Source organism: Salmo trutta, chromosome 3, assembly GCF_901001165.1.
Source record: "Salmo trutta chromosome 3, fSalTru1.1, whole genome shotgun sequence".
Taxonomy (NCBI): Eukaryota; Metazoa; Chordata; class Actinopteri; order Salmoniformes; family Salmonidae; genus Salmo; species Salmo trutta.
The window spans coordinates 21398300-21412981 of NC_042959.1; positions in this window are offsets into that span (position 1 = coordinate 21398300).

Sequence of the window (14682 nt, forward strand, 5' to 3'; positions counted from 1 at the left end):
TGATGAATGCAAGACTGTGCTCCCACACACAAGAAGGTGCCTCACAAGCTCAGACACAAACTTTGAAAAATAACTTTCATTAAGAAAAGAGCACAACGAGTTAAAAATCATAAAGACTATCAGTACTCAATAGTCTCTCCCATCACCTCATAATGAATTTAATTTAAAGACCTTCATCTATAGTTGATGAGGATTTATGGAAATAATGTACTGCTTGATGTTATCAAGCGATCGATAGTGTAATTACACAATGTAAAAACAGCATGAGAAATGCTGATGTAGCTGATGAATGGTTAGCTGTTTCTGGATTGCAGCTCTAAGCATTTTAAATCACCCAGTGTGTCCTTGGACACAACCATACAGCATGATGATACCTTGGTTGACCATGGGCCATAGGGAATAGGGTGCCATTTGCGATGCAGCCTGTGTAAGTGTTGGATCAGTGCAGCAAAGTTGTATAGCCTAGTCCTGTCCACACTAACAACCGCGTTCAACAAACAGCCATGTTCGACAACTGTGTTTTGTAATGTTTATTATGACCGAGTCAGTGTGCCGAGATTGCAGTTAGGTCACGGTGGATAAAAATCGAGTTCTAATTCAATGGTATCCCTCAATGCCCTGAAATAAAGGCAGGAAGAAACAGATGGTGTGAAACAGATGAACACAAACTGCAGTGACAGTGTATATATATATACAAAAATATAAATGCAACATGCAACAATTTCAAAGATTTTACTGAGTTACAGTTCTCATAAGGAAATCAGTCAATTTAAATACTTTCATTAGGCCCTAATCTATGGATTTCACTTGACTGGGAATACAGATATGCATCTGTTGGTCACAGATACCTTAATAAAAAAAAGGTAGTGGCGTGGATTAGAAAACCAGCCAGTATCTAGTGTGACCACCATTTGCCTCATGCAGCGTGACACATTTCCTTTGCATCGGGCTGGTTGATTGTGGTCTGTAGATTGGGTGTGCGAAATTGCTAGATATTGGCTGGAACTGGATCCCAAACATGCTCAATGGGTGACATGTGTGGTGAGTATGCAGGCCATGGAAGAACAGGGATATTTTCAGATTCCAGGAATTGTGTACAGATCCTTGCAACATGAAGCCGTGTATTATAATGCTGAAACACGAAGGGACAGCGGCGGATGAATAACACGACAATGGGCCTCAGGATCTCGTTACGGTATCTGTTCATTCAAATTGCCATCGATTAAATGCAGTTGTGTTCGTTGTGCGTAGCTTATGCCTGCCCATACTACAACCCCACCGCCACCATGGGGCACTCTGTTCACAACGTTGACATCTGCAAATCGCTCGCCCACACAACGCCATACACATTGTCTGCGGTTGTGAGGCCAGTTAGACAAACTGCCAAATTCTCTAAAACGACATTGGAGACGGCTTATGGTAGATAAATGAACGTTAAATTATCTGGCAACAGCTCTGGTGGACATTCCTGCAGTCAGCATGTCAATTGCATGCTCCCTTAAAACTTGAGACATCTGTGGCATTCTATTGTGTGACAAAACTGCACATTTTAGAGTGGCCTTTTGTTGTCCCCAGCATAAGGTGAACCTGTGTAATGATCATGCTGTTTAATCATCTTCTTGATATGCCACACCTGTCAGGTGGATGGATTATCTTGGCAAAGGACAAATGCTAACTAACAGGGAGAAATAAGCTTTTTGTGCATATGGAACATTTCTGGGATTTTTATTTCCGCTCATGAAACATGGGACCAACACTTTACATGTTGTAACACTTTACATGTTTTATATATATATGTATATATATATACACTCGCAAATATTTATACTCAGTGAATGAGTAGTATGGGACATGGCTTTTACTAACCGATAACCATAAGCATTCCTCTAGAAGGGTTGACATTCTAGGAAATATAATTAACATTGTCAAAACAGTTTACTTTTATGAGTAGCTCACTCTAATTGTGTAGCCTAATGTATGTATTTTGAATAGGATTTACATCATTTTTTTAAGTTGGCATATTCATGTATATAGCTAAAATGGACCGCATACATGTAGATTAAATCATGCTTAATTAAAGACTGAAGATGAAGAGGTCACGTGGCTATAGATCTCCCACCTAGTGGAAGGTCGTCACCCACCTCCGCTGTCCAATAATCCTGCCTTGTCAGGAGTCCATTAGCCTCTCTACCCCTCCATCACTCCTCTCCACCTCTCCACTCCTCCATCCCTCTCTACTCCTCCATCACTCCTCTCCACTCCTCCATCACTCCTCTCCACTCCTCCATCCCTCTACTCCTCCATCACTCCTCTCCACTCCTCCATCACTCCTCTCCACTCCTCCATCCTCTACCCCTCATCCCTTTCCTCCATCTCTCCACCCCTCCATCCCTTTCCTCCACCTCTCTTCTCCACCTCTCCACTCCTTGATCCCTCTACCCTTCCCACCCTGTCCTCTATCTCTCCACTCCTCCAACACTTTCCTCCACCTCTCCACTCCTCCATCCCTTTACCACCCCACCTCTCCAACCCTCCATCCTTCTACTCCACCTCTCCACTCCTCTACCACTCCACCCCTCCATTCCTTTCATCCACCTCTACTCCACCTCCCCACTCCTCATCCCTCTACCCCTCCACCCCTCCACCCCTCAACCCCTTTCCTCCACGTCTCTACTCCTCCATCCCTCTACCCCTTCCTCCCTTTCCTTCACCCCTCCACCTCTCCATCCCTCTACTCCACCTCTCCACTTCTCATCCCTCTACCCTCTATCCCTTCCCTCCACCTCTTCACTCCACCCCTCCACCTCTCCATCCCTTTCCTCCACCTCTCCACTCCTCCGTCCCTCCCTCCACTCCTCCATCCCTCTCCTCCACCTCTTCACCACTCCATCCCGTCATTTTAGCTCTCTTCTGCTCCACCAATCCATCGCTCCTCTCACTCCTCCTCCCTTTTTCCTGCTGTGACCCGGGTCTCTTGCCAGCAGTCTGTCTGCCAACACACGTCGACGCTGATGAGTGATATCCTACCGCTCTGAGGCAGGAGAGAGGCATTTGGATTGGCAGCCATGACGTCGCTGACAAGGCTGTGAGGGAAAGAGAGAAGGGACGTGTGTTCAGAGCCCCTGGCCTGTGCCATACTGAGAGATGATACACACACACACACACACACACACACACACACACACACACACACACACAGACAGACAGACAGACAGACAGACAGACAGACAGACAGACAGACAGACAGACAGACAGACAGACAGACAGACAGACAGACAGACAGACAGACAGACAGACAGACAGACAGACAGACAGACAGACAGACAGACAGACAGACAGACAGACAGACAGACAGACAGACAGAGATTAATCATTGTCTAGAACTATCACTACCAATTTGAGAATTTGATAAGACCTATGAACCATAAATTCTTATGAGGTATGACACGGAAAACAAATTACGTTTGTAAAGTCATATAATGGGAGGCCATCAGCAGCGTAATGGATGGGACACACTCAGGAAAGACATCAAACGAGACAAGCACTGGACTAAAACCCACAAGGGAAAATAAAGCAGGGAAGGCCAAAAATGAACCAGAGACTCTCCACTTTCTTTCACCGTCCTTATACTTCCAAGATGGCGTAGCAGTCAGACGTCTTCGTCTTGTCGTGTCCTGTGTATATATTTTTTTTTTCTTCGTATATATTTTGTATATATTTTTATAATTTTTACCTCAATTTCAACATACTCTCCTGCAACCCGCCTCACCCAATGTGGTATGGATCTGCTACTTTCCATACTTTAGAAACAGAACCCCCAAAAGAAGTTAGCCAGCTAACTAGCTACCAGCTAGTAGTCAGTTAGCCACTGCTAGCGGTCATCAGCTAACCTCAGGCCGGACAACTCCTGCCAGTCTGCACAGCGCGATTCAACCCAGAGCATATCGGACTGCTTTTTCTCTACCACATCTCCCATCTATCTCCACATCTCCTGGACCCCTTTAACTGCCGACACGGAGCCCCGCCGTTCCATCACGACTGGTCTACCAACGTAATCCGTCCGAGGGGGCTTCAACAGACTCTTCCGCCGCGACGTCCCCTAAGGCCCTTCTGCTAGCCTGCTAGCCCCGGCCCGCTAGCCCCCTAGCTACTCACTGGACCCTATGATCACTCGGCTATGCATGCCTCTCCCTATTGTCAATATGCCTTGTCCATTGCTGTTTTGGTTAGTGATTATTGTCTTATTTCACTGTAGCGCCTCCAGCCCTGCTCAATATTCCTCAGCTAGCCCTTTTGTTCCACCTCCCACACATGCGGTGACCTCACCTGGTTTAAATGGTGTCTCTAGAGACAAAACCTCTCTCATTGTCACTCAATGCCTAGGTTTACCTCCACTGTATTCACATTCTACCATACCCTTGTTAGTACATTATGCCTTGAATCTATTCTTCCGCGCCCAGAAACCTGCTCCTTTTACTCTCTGTTCCGAACGCACAAGACAACCAATTCTTATAGCCTTTAGCCATAGCCTTACCCTACTCCTCCTCTGCTCCTCTGGTGATGTAGAGGTTAATCCAGGCTCTGCAGCACCTAGCTCCACTCCCACTCCCCAGGCGCTCTCATTTGTTTACTTCTGTAACCGTAAAAGCCTTGGTTTCATGCATGTTAACATTAGAAGCCTCCTCCCTAAGTGTGTTTTATTCACTGCTTTAGCACACTCTGCCAACATGGATGTCCTAGCCGTGTCTGAATCCTGGCTTAGGAAGGCCACCAAAAATCCTGAAATGTCCATCCCTAACTATAACATTTTCCGACAAGATAGAACTGCCAAAGTGTTGCAATCTACTGCAGAGATAGCCTGCAGAGTTCTGTCATACTATCCAGGTCTGTGCCCAAACAATTCAAGCATCAACTTTTAAAAATTCACTTTTCCAGAAACAAGTCTCTCACTGTTGCCGCTTGTTATAGACCACCTTCAGCCCCCAGCTGTGCCCTGATACCATATGTGAATTGATTGCCCCCCATCTATCTTCAGAACTCGTACTGCTAGGTGACCTAAACTGGGACATGTTTAACACCCCGGCCATCCTACAATCTAAGCTAGATGCCCTCAATCTCATACAAATTATCAATGAACCTACCAGGTACAACCCCAAATCTGTCACGACTTCCGCCGAAGTCGGCTCCTCTCCATGTTCGGGCGACGTTCGGCGGTCGACGTCACGGCTTTCTAGCCATCGTCACTCCATTTGTCATTTATCCATTTGTTTTGTCTTGTTCCCTGCACACCTGGTTTTCATTCCCCAATCACACTACATGTATTTATTCCTCTGTTCCCCCTCATGTTTTTGTGTGAGATTGTTTATGTGTTACGTGTTTTTGTAACACGCCAGGCTGGCGTTCGTTGTTTCCGTGTTATTTCACGAAGCTTGTTTGAAATGTTAAACATTTATGTTTTGTGTGCGCCTGTTCACAATTCTCTGCTCTCCTGCACCTGACTTCACCACAAGTATGCGCACGCCTGACAGAATCTCACACCAACCATGGAGTCAGCAGGAGCAAGTACCTCGGTCAGAGGAGTCGAGGAGTGCGTCCAGGAACACTCAACAATGCTGCATCATCTCGGTGGCATGATGGATCTCGTTGTCCAGACCATGGACCGCTGGGAGAGACATGAAGTCTCTCCAGCGCCTCGACCAGCGCAACTGGGGTTACCTCTACCCGTCCCTTCCGGTTCCAGTTCCAGTGGGATGCGTCTCTCCCTTCCCAGGGAGTATAACGGGACAGCAGCACAGTGCCAGGGGTTTCTCCTACAACTGGACTTATACCTGGCCACCGTTCATCCAGGCCACTCGGGAAGGGGGAGAGTGTCCGCCCTCATCTCATGCCTCTCGGGGAGAGCTCTGGAGAAGGATACGCGGCATTGGACCACTTCGAGGAGTTCGACCATCCACCTGAAGAAAGAGCGGCGGGGGAGCGGCTCTTCCATTTGAGGCAGGGGACAAGGAAAGCACAAGATTTCACACTGGAATTCTGGACCTTGGCCGCCGGAGCAGGATGAAACAACAGGGCCCTCATCGACCACTACCGATGCAGCCTGCGCGAGGATGTCCGACAGGAGTTGACCTGCAGGGATGCCACCATCACTTTTGACCAACTGGTGGATCTGTCCATCCAGTTGGATAACCTGCTGGTCACCCGTGGACATCCAGATGGGGCTCTGTCAGTTCCACTTTCATGTGCACCATCTGTGGCCGCAGAGGGCACACTGCCGGTCGGTGCCGGGTTGGTCCCTCTGGGAGTCGAGGCAGCAGGCAGGGCACTCTGGCGTCACCCCAGGTGAGTCTGCACCACTCTCATTCAGAGTCCTCTGTTGTCCACCTGTTTGTTTTCCACAGAGACCTGTTTGTTTTCCTACGTTTCCCCGCATTCCCAGCATAAGGTGCTCGTCGATTCAGGCGCAGCTGGGGACTTTATCAACAGAGCGTTTGCCCTTAGTTAAGGGATCCCCATTATTCCTGTGGTTAGACCTTTCCCGGTACATGCTCTGGATAGTCGACCATTAGGGTCCGGGTTAATCAGGGAAGCCACCATCTCCCTGGCCATGAAGATGCAGGGGGGTCACGAGGAGAGAATCAGTCTCTTCCTCATTGACTCTCCTGCGTTTTCCATGGTACTAGGCCTTCCCTGGTTGGCTCGTCATAACCCCACCATTTCCTGGCAACAGAGGGCTCTCACGGGGTGGTCGCGAGAGTGCTCGGGGAGGTGTGTAGGGGTTTCCGTTGGTGCTACCACGGTGGAAAGTCCAGACCAGGTCTCCACCGTGCGCATTCCCCCAGAATATGCCGATTTAGCTCTTGCCTTCTGTAAAAAGAAGGCGACTCAATTACCACCCCATCGATGGGGGGATTGTGCGCTAAATCTCCTGGTAGACGCTGCACTTCCCAGGAGTCACGTGTATCCCCTGTCGCAAGCGGAGACGGTGGCTATGGAGACATATGTCTCCGAATCCCTGCGTCAGGGGTACATTCGGTCCTCCACTTCACCCGCCTCCTCGAGTTTCTTTTTGTGAAGAAGAAGGATGGAGGTCTGCGCCCGTGCATTGACTATGGAGGTCTCAATCAAATCATGGTGTGGTACAGTTACCCATTACCTCTTATCGCCACGGCAATTGAGTCAATAAACAGGGCGCGCTTCTTCACTACACTGGATCTCAGGAGTGCGTACAACCTGGTGCGTATCCGGGAGGGAAACGAGTGGAAGACGGCGTTTAGTACCACCTCAGGGCATTATGAGTACCTCGTCATGCTGTAAGGGTTGATGAATGCTCCCTCAGTCTTCCAATCCTTAGTAGACGAGATTTTCAGGGACCTGCATGGGCAGGATGTCCATGCAGATGACATTCTGATATACTCCGCTACACTCGCCGAACATGTGTCCTTGGTGCGCAAGGTACTTGGACGACTGTTGGAGCATGACCTGTACAAGGCTGAGAAATGCCTGTTCTTTCAGCAGGCCGTCTCCTTCCTAGAGTATCGCATTTCCACATCAGGGATGGAGATGGAGAGTGACCGCATTGCAGCCGTGCGTAATTGGCCGACTCCCACCACGGTAAAGGAGGTGCAGCGATTTTTAAGGGTTTGCCAATTTCTACCGGAGATTTATCTGGGGTTTTGGCCAGGTGGCTGCTCCCATTACCTCACTGCTGAAGGGGGGTCCTGTATGTCTGCAGTGGTCAGTTGAGGCGGACAGGGCTTTTGGGCACCTAAGAGCTCTGTTAACCTCGGCTCCCGTGCTGGCCCATCCGGATCCCTCTTTGGCGTTCATAGTGGAGGTGGACGCGTTCGAGGCTGGGATAGGAGCCGTGCTCTCTCAGCGCTTGGGCACGCTGCCGAAGCTTTGCCCCTGTGCTTTCTTCTCGGAGACGCTCAGCCCGGTGGAGCGGAACTATGATGTGGGGGACCGGGAGCTATTGGCTGTGGTTAAGGCTTTGAAGGCGTGGAGACATTGGCTTGAGGGGGCTAAACACCCTTTCCTCATCTGGACTGACCACTGCAACCTGGAGTACATCCGGGCAGCTAGGAGACTGAATCCTTGTCAGGCAAGGTGGGCCATGTTCTTTACCCGTTTTGTGTTTACCCTGTCCTACAGACCAGGTTCCCAGAATGTGAAGGCAAACGCACTGTCCCGGCTGTATGACACAGAGGAGCGGCCCATGGATCAGACTCCCATTCTCCCAACCTCCTGCCAGGTAGTGCCGGTCGTGTGGGAGCTGGATGCGGACATTGAGCAGGCGTTGCGTACAGAGCCCGCTCCACTCCAGTGTCCCGTCGGGCGTCAGTACGTTCCGTCTGCTGTACGTGACCAGTTGATCTATTGGGCCCACACGTCACCCTCCTCTGGTCATCCTGGGAACGGTCGGACGGTGCGCTGTCTGACTGGGAAGTACTGGTGGCCCACCTTGGCTCGGGACGTGAGGGTTTATGTTTCCGGTGTGCGCCCAGTGTAAGGCTCCTAGACACCTGCCCAGAGGTAAGCTACATCCATTACCCGTTCCACAACGGCCTTGGTCGCACCTGTCGGTGGAATCTCTAACGGATCTTCCTCCCTCACAGGGAAACACCACGATCCTGGTCTTTGTGGATCGTTTCTCTAAGTCCTGTTGTCTCCTCCCTCTGCCCGGTCTCCCTACGGCCCTACAAACTGCAGAGGCCCTGTTTACACATGTCTTCCGGCACTACGGGTTGCCTGAGGATATAGTGTCTGATCAAGGTCCCCAGTTCACTTCGAGAGTCTGGAGGGCGTTCATGGAACGTCTGGGGGTCTCTATCAGCCTCACCTCAGGTTTCCACCCCGAGAGTAATGGGCAGGTGGAGAGAGTAAACCAGGATGTGGGCAGGTTTCTGCTGTCCTATTGCCAGGGCCGGCCGGGGGAGTGGGCGGCGTTCGTGCCCTGGGCAGAGTAGACTGTAAACTCTCCTTCCAGACTCACATTAAGCATCTCCAATCCAAAATTAAATCTAGAATCGGCTTCCTATTTCGCAACAAAGCATCCTTCACTCATGCTGCCAAACATACCCTGGTAAAACGTACTATCCTACCGATCCTTGACTTCAACGATGTCATTTACAAAATAGCCTCCAACACTCTACTCAACAAATTGGATGCAGTCTATCACAGTGCCATCTGTTTTGTCACCAAGCCCCATATACTACCCACCACTGCAACCTGTATGCTCTCGTTGGCTGGCCCTCGCTTCATATTCGTCGCCAAACCCACTGGCTCTAGGTCATCTATAAGTCTTTGCTAGGTAAAACACCACCTTATCTCAGCTCACTGGTCACCATATCAGCACCCACCCCTAGCATGAGCTCCAGCAGGTATATTTCACTGGTCACCCCCAAAGCCAATTCTTCTTTTTTTCTTTCCTTCCAGTTCTCTGCTGCCAATGACTGGAACGAATTGCAAAAATCACTGAAGCTGGAGACTCATATCTCCCTCACTAACTTTAAGCATCAGCTGTCAGAGCAGCTTACATATCATTGCACCTGTACATAGCCCATCTGTAAATAGCCCATCCAACTACCTCATCCCCATATTGTTATTATACTTTTTTTGCTCCTTTGCACCCCAGTATCTCTACTTGCACATTCATCTTCTGCACATCTATCACTCCAGTGTTTAATTGCTAAATTGTAATTACTTTGCCACTACGGCCTATTTATTGCCTTACCTCCCTAATCTTACCTCATTTGTATACACTGTATATAGACTTTTTCGATTGTGTTATTGACTGTACGTTTGTTTATTCCATGTGTAACTCTGTGTTGTTGTTTATGTCTCACTGCTTTGCTTTATCTTGGCCAGGTCGCAGTTGTAAATGAGAACTTGTTCTCAACTGGCCACCCTGGTTAAATAAAGGTGAAATAAAAAATTAAAAACATTTAAAACTTTGGGGATTTCCTGGCTAGAGGCAAAAGCCTTCTCATGGAAGAGGGGTGAGGTGGAGAGCCATGGACACCCTCTACTCCCAGAGGAGTCATGGTGGACACCCTCTACTCCCAAGAGGAGCCATGGTGGACACCCTTTACTCCCAAGAGGAGTCATGGTGGACACCCTCTACTCCCAGAGGAGTCATGGTGGACACCCTGTACTCTCAAGAGGAGCCATGGTGGACACCCTCTACTCCCATGAGGAGTCATTGTGGACACCCTGTACACCCGACTAAGTACAGTAAGTCACCCACTTCCACCCTAGATGTGTGAATAATACTTTCAAAAAGCTAGATATCATAACCATAAACAAATCTTTCTCAATTTCTTGAGCGCTTTCTACACTCGGGCGACTACGATAACTCAAGGAAAGAGGAGGCTCATCATCCAAAGTAGAGAACTCAAATGTCAGAAACAATGTCAGATATACTGTTTAACACACACTTGGCTGGTGCTTTATGGAAAACATTTGAGACATGCTAAGAGGCTTGACAAGACGCCTTGATCTCAATGACATGTTTCCCTCCACAACTCAGACATAAGGGATGCTGCTTGCTATTCAGGTATCATTGTGTCAGGCCACGGCATAAATGATGTGACGCAGAGAGAGAAACACACACACAGACACAGACACAGACACAGACACACACACACACACACACACTGTCCTATAATGATGGTTATCTATATCTGTTGTGAATGTGATGCTGTTTTGTGACCTCGAGCTACATTCAGCCTTGTTTGCAATCCTCTCAGGATATTGAAGCATCTGTCATCTTAGCATCAGAGTGGGGACCCAAATTGAAAATGCATTTTATGAGCCCAAGTAAAAACATTGAATAATACTTTGGGAAAGCTGACTGAAGGTTCACACAAATGTTTTTAAACCAGAGATCCAGGAGCTGAAACCTCTCAAATAGAAGATACTGAACACCCCATCAGATGAGTACTAACATACTGACACTAAACACACTGCAGGTGCCATAGACGAAAAGTAAGGAAAGACATGTAATGTGGAGTTGGGTTACAAGACCCTTGAACACATACAGTAAACAATCATGAATTGAAACGGGGGAAAATAACAGAAAATATTTAAATCTTTAATAAATGTCATCAGGAGTAAAATAAAAACATGAGAGAATTGAACCTACATCCTAGAGATATCCTGGACATGGAAGGCCATTTGTTGGTGCTAGGAGAAGCACTTTTTTTTATTTTTGTTTGTTTCTTTTTTCATTTTGTTTTTCTTTTCTTTTTCTTTTTTTAGGATAAGCACTTCTCTTCATTAGCATTCCGGTGTCTTAATTCTGGATGACTCATTATCCTAATAGCTCCAGTAAGTCACTCTGGATAAGAGCGTCTGCTAAATTACTAAAATATACATGTAAATGTAGAAGATCAGAGACCTCACTGTCTACAGTCAGCAAACTCCTTCACTGGCTGCTAAAGATGGATCTAATTAAGGTAAGATTATAGTGATTAAATGCTCACAGCCATTTATCAAGCCATTCTGATAAAATAGAGAAGGGAATAAAGTCTAATTGATTTGATACCATTGGAGCAGGTGTCATGTGACAGGTGATGGGCTTTGTCATCAATCATAGATTACACCTCATTCAATATAGCCTACAGTGGTAGGTATAGAGATATTTTAGTTGTAAGACACTATTGTCACGTCCTGACCAGTAAAAGGGGTTGTTTGTTATTGTAGTGTGGTCAGGGCGTGGCAGGGGGTGTTTGTTTTGTGTGTTTCAGGGTTTTTGTTTATGTTCTATGTTTTCTATTTCTATGTGGATTTTCTAGTTTTTCTATATCTATGTTAGTTTTGGGAACAACCTCCAATTAACGGAAGCTGGTTGTTGTTGCTTCTAATTGGAGGCCATATTTAAGCGGGTTTATTTTCTCTTGTGTTTGTGGGTGGTTGTTTCCCTGTATAGTCTGAGCACCTTACGGGACTGGTTTCAGCGGTTGTTTTGTGTAAGTGGTCCCTCCCTCCCCTTCTTCAATAAAAGGAAGATGAGCATTCACATACCCGCTGCATTTTGATCTACATACAACGACGCTTGTGACAACTATACACATCCTATCCACAAAGAGCAGCAGCCTAAATGGCCAGGTCTGTGACATATTTCTGTAATTCATGTTCAATACATTACCAAAAATGTCTAAACATTTTCACTTTGTCATTCTGGGGAATTAGGTGTAGATGGATAAGGAAATAAATATATTTAATGCATTTTTAATTCAGGCTGTAACACAACAAAATGTGGAATAAGTTAAGGGGTGTGAATACTCTCTGAAGGCACTGCACCTAGTGTTCCTTGTGTTTCCTACCCAGCATAGTGTTTTTATTTATTTCACCTTTATTTAACCAGGTAGGCTAGTTGAGAACAAGTTCTCATTTGCAACTGCGACCTGGCCAAGACAAAGCATAGCAATTCAACACATACAACAACACAGAGTTACACATGGAATAAACAAAACATACAGTAAAGAATACAGTAGAACAAAAGAAAACTAAAAGTCTATATACAGTGAGTGCAAATGAGGTAGTGTTAAGGCAATAAATAGGCCATGGTGGCGAAGTAATTACAATATAGCAATTAAACACTGGAATGGTAGATGTGCAGAAGATGAATGTGCAAGTATAGATAATGGGGTGCAAAGGAGCAAGATAAATAAATAAATAAATACAGTATGGGGATGAGGTAGGTAGATAGATGGGCTGTTTACAGATGGGCTATGTACAGGTGCAGTGATCTGTGAGCTGCTCTGACAGCTGGTGCTTAAAGCTAGTGAGGGAGATATGAGCCTCCAGCTTCAGAGATTTTTACAGTTCGTTCCAGTCATTGGCAGCAGAGAACTGGAAGGAGGAATTGGCTTTTGGGGGTGACCAGAGAGATATACCTGCAGGAGCCCGTGCTACGAGTGGGTGCTGCTATGGTGACCAGTGAGCTGAGACAAGGCGGGGCTTTACCTAGCAGACACTTGTAGATAACCTGTAGCCAGTGTGTTTGGCGACGAGTATGAAGTGAGGGCCAACCAACGAGAGCGTACATGTCGCAATGGTGGGTAGTGTATGGGGCTTTGGTGACAAAACGGATGGCACTGTGATAGACTACATCCAGTTTGTTGAGTAGAGTGTTGGAGGCTATTTTATAGATGACATCACCGAAGTCAAGGATCGGTAGGATGGTCAGTTTTACGAGGGTATGTTTGGCAGCATGAGTGAAGGATGCTTTGTTGCGATATAGGAAGCCGATTCTAGATTGAATTTTGGATTGGAGATGCTTAATGTGAGTCTGGAAGGACAGTTTAGAATCTAACCAGACACCTAGGTATTTGTAGTTGTCCATGTATTCTAAGTCAGAGCCGTCCAGAGTACTGATGCTGGACGTGCGGGCAGTGATCGATTGAATAGCATGCATTTTGTTTTACTTGCGTTAAAGAGCAGTTGGAGCCCACAGAAGGAGAATTGTATGGCATTGAAGCTCGTCTGGAGGTTAGTTAACACAGTGTCCAAAGAGGGGCCAGAAGTATACAGAATGGTGTCGTCTGCGTAGAGGTGGATCAGAGAATCACCAGCAGCAAGAGCAACATCAATGATGTATACAGAGAAGAGTCGGCCCGAGAATTGAACCCTGTGGCACGCCCATAAAGACTGCCAGAGGTCCGGACAGCAGGCCCTCTGATTTGACACACTGAACTCTGTCAGAGAGTAGTTGGTAAACCAGGCGAGGCAATCATTTGAGAAACCAAGGCTGTCGAGTCTGCCAATAAGAATGTGGTGATTGACAGAGTCAAAAGCCTTGGCCAGGTCGATGAATACGGCTGCACAGTATTGTTTCTTATCGATGGCGGTTATGATGTCGTTTAGGACCTTGAGCGTGGCTGAGGTGCACCCATGACCAGCTCTGAAACCAGATTGCATAGTGGAGAAGGTACGGTGGGATTCTAAATGTTCGGTAATCTGTTTGTTAACTTGGCTGTCGAAGACCTTAGAAAGACAGGGTAGGATAGATATAGGTCTGTAGCAGTTTGGGTCTAGAGTGTCACCCCCTTTGAAGAGGGGGATGACCGCGGCAGCTTTCCAATCTCTGGGAATCTCAGACGATACGAAAGAGGTTGAACAGGCTAGTAATAGTGGTTGCAACAATTTCGGCAGATCATTTTAGAAAGAGAGGGTCCAGATTGTCTAGCCCGGCTGATTTGTATGGGTCCAGATTTTGCAGCTCTTTCAGAACATCAGCTATCTGGATTTGGGTGAAGGAGAAATGGTGGGGGCTTTGGCGGGTTGCTGTGGAGGGTGCCGTGTAGTTGACCGGGGTAGGGGTAGCCAGGTGGAAAGCATGGCCAGCCGTAGAGAAATGCTTATTGAAATTCTCAATTATAGTGGATTTATCAGTGGTAACAGTGTTTCCTAGCCTCAGAGCAGTGGGCAGCTGGGAGGAGGTGCTCTTATTCTCCATGGACTTTTTGGAGTTAGTACTACAGGATGCAAATTTCTGTTTGAAAAGATAGCCTTTGCTTTTCTAACTGCCTGTGTATATTTGTTCCTATCTTCCCGGAAAAGTTGCATATCACGGGGGCTATTCGATGCTAATGTAGAACGCCACAGGATGTTTTGTGCTGGTCAAGGGCATACAGGTCTGGAGTGAACCAAGGACTATATCTATTCCTAGTTCTACAT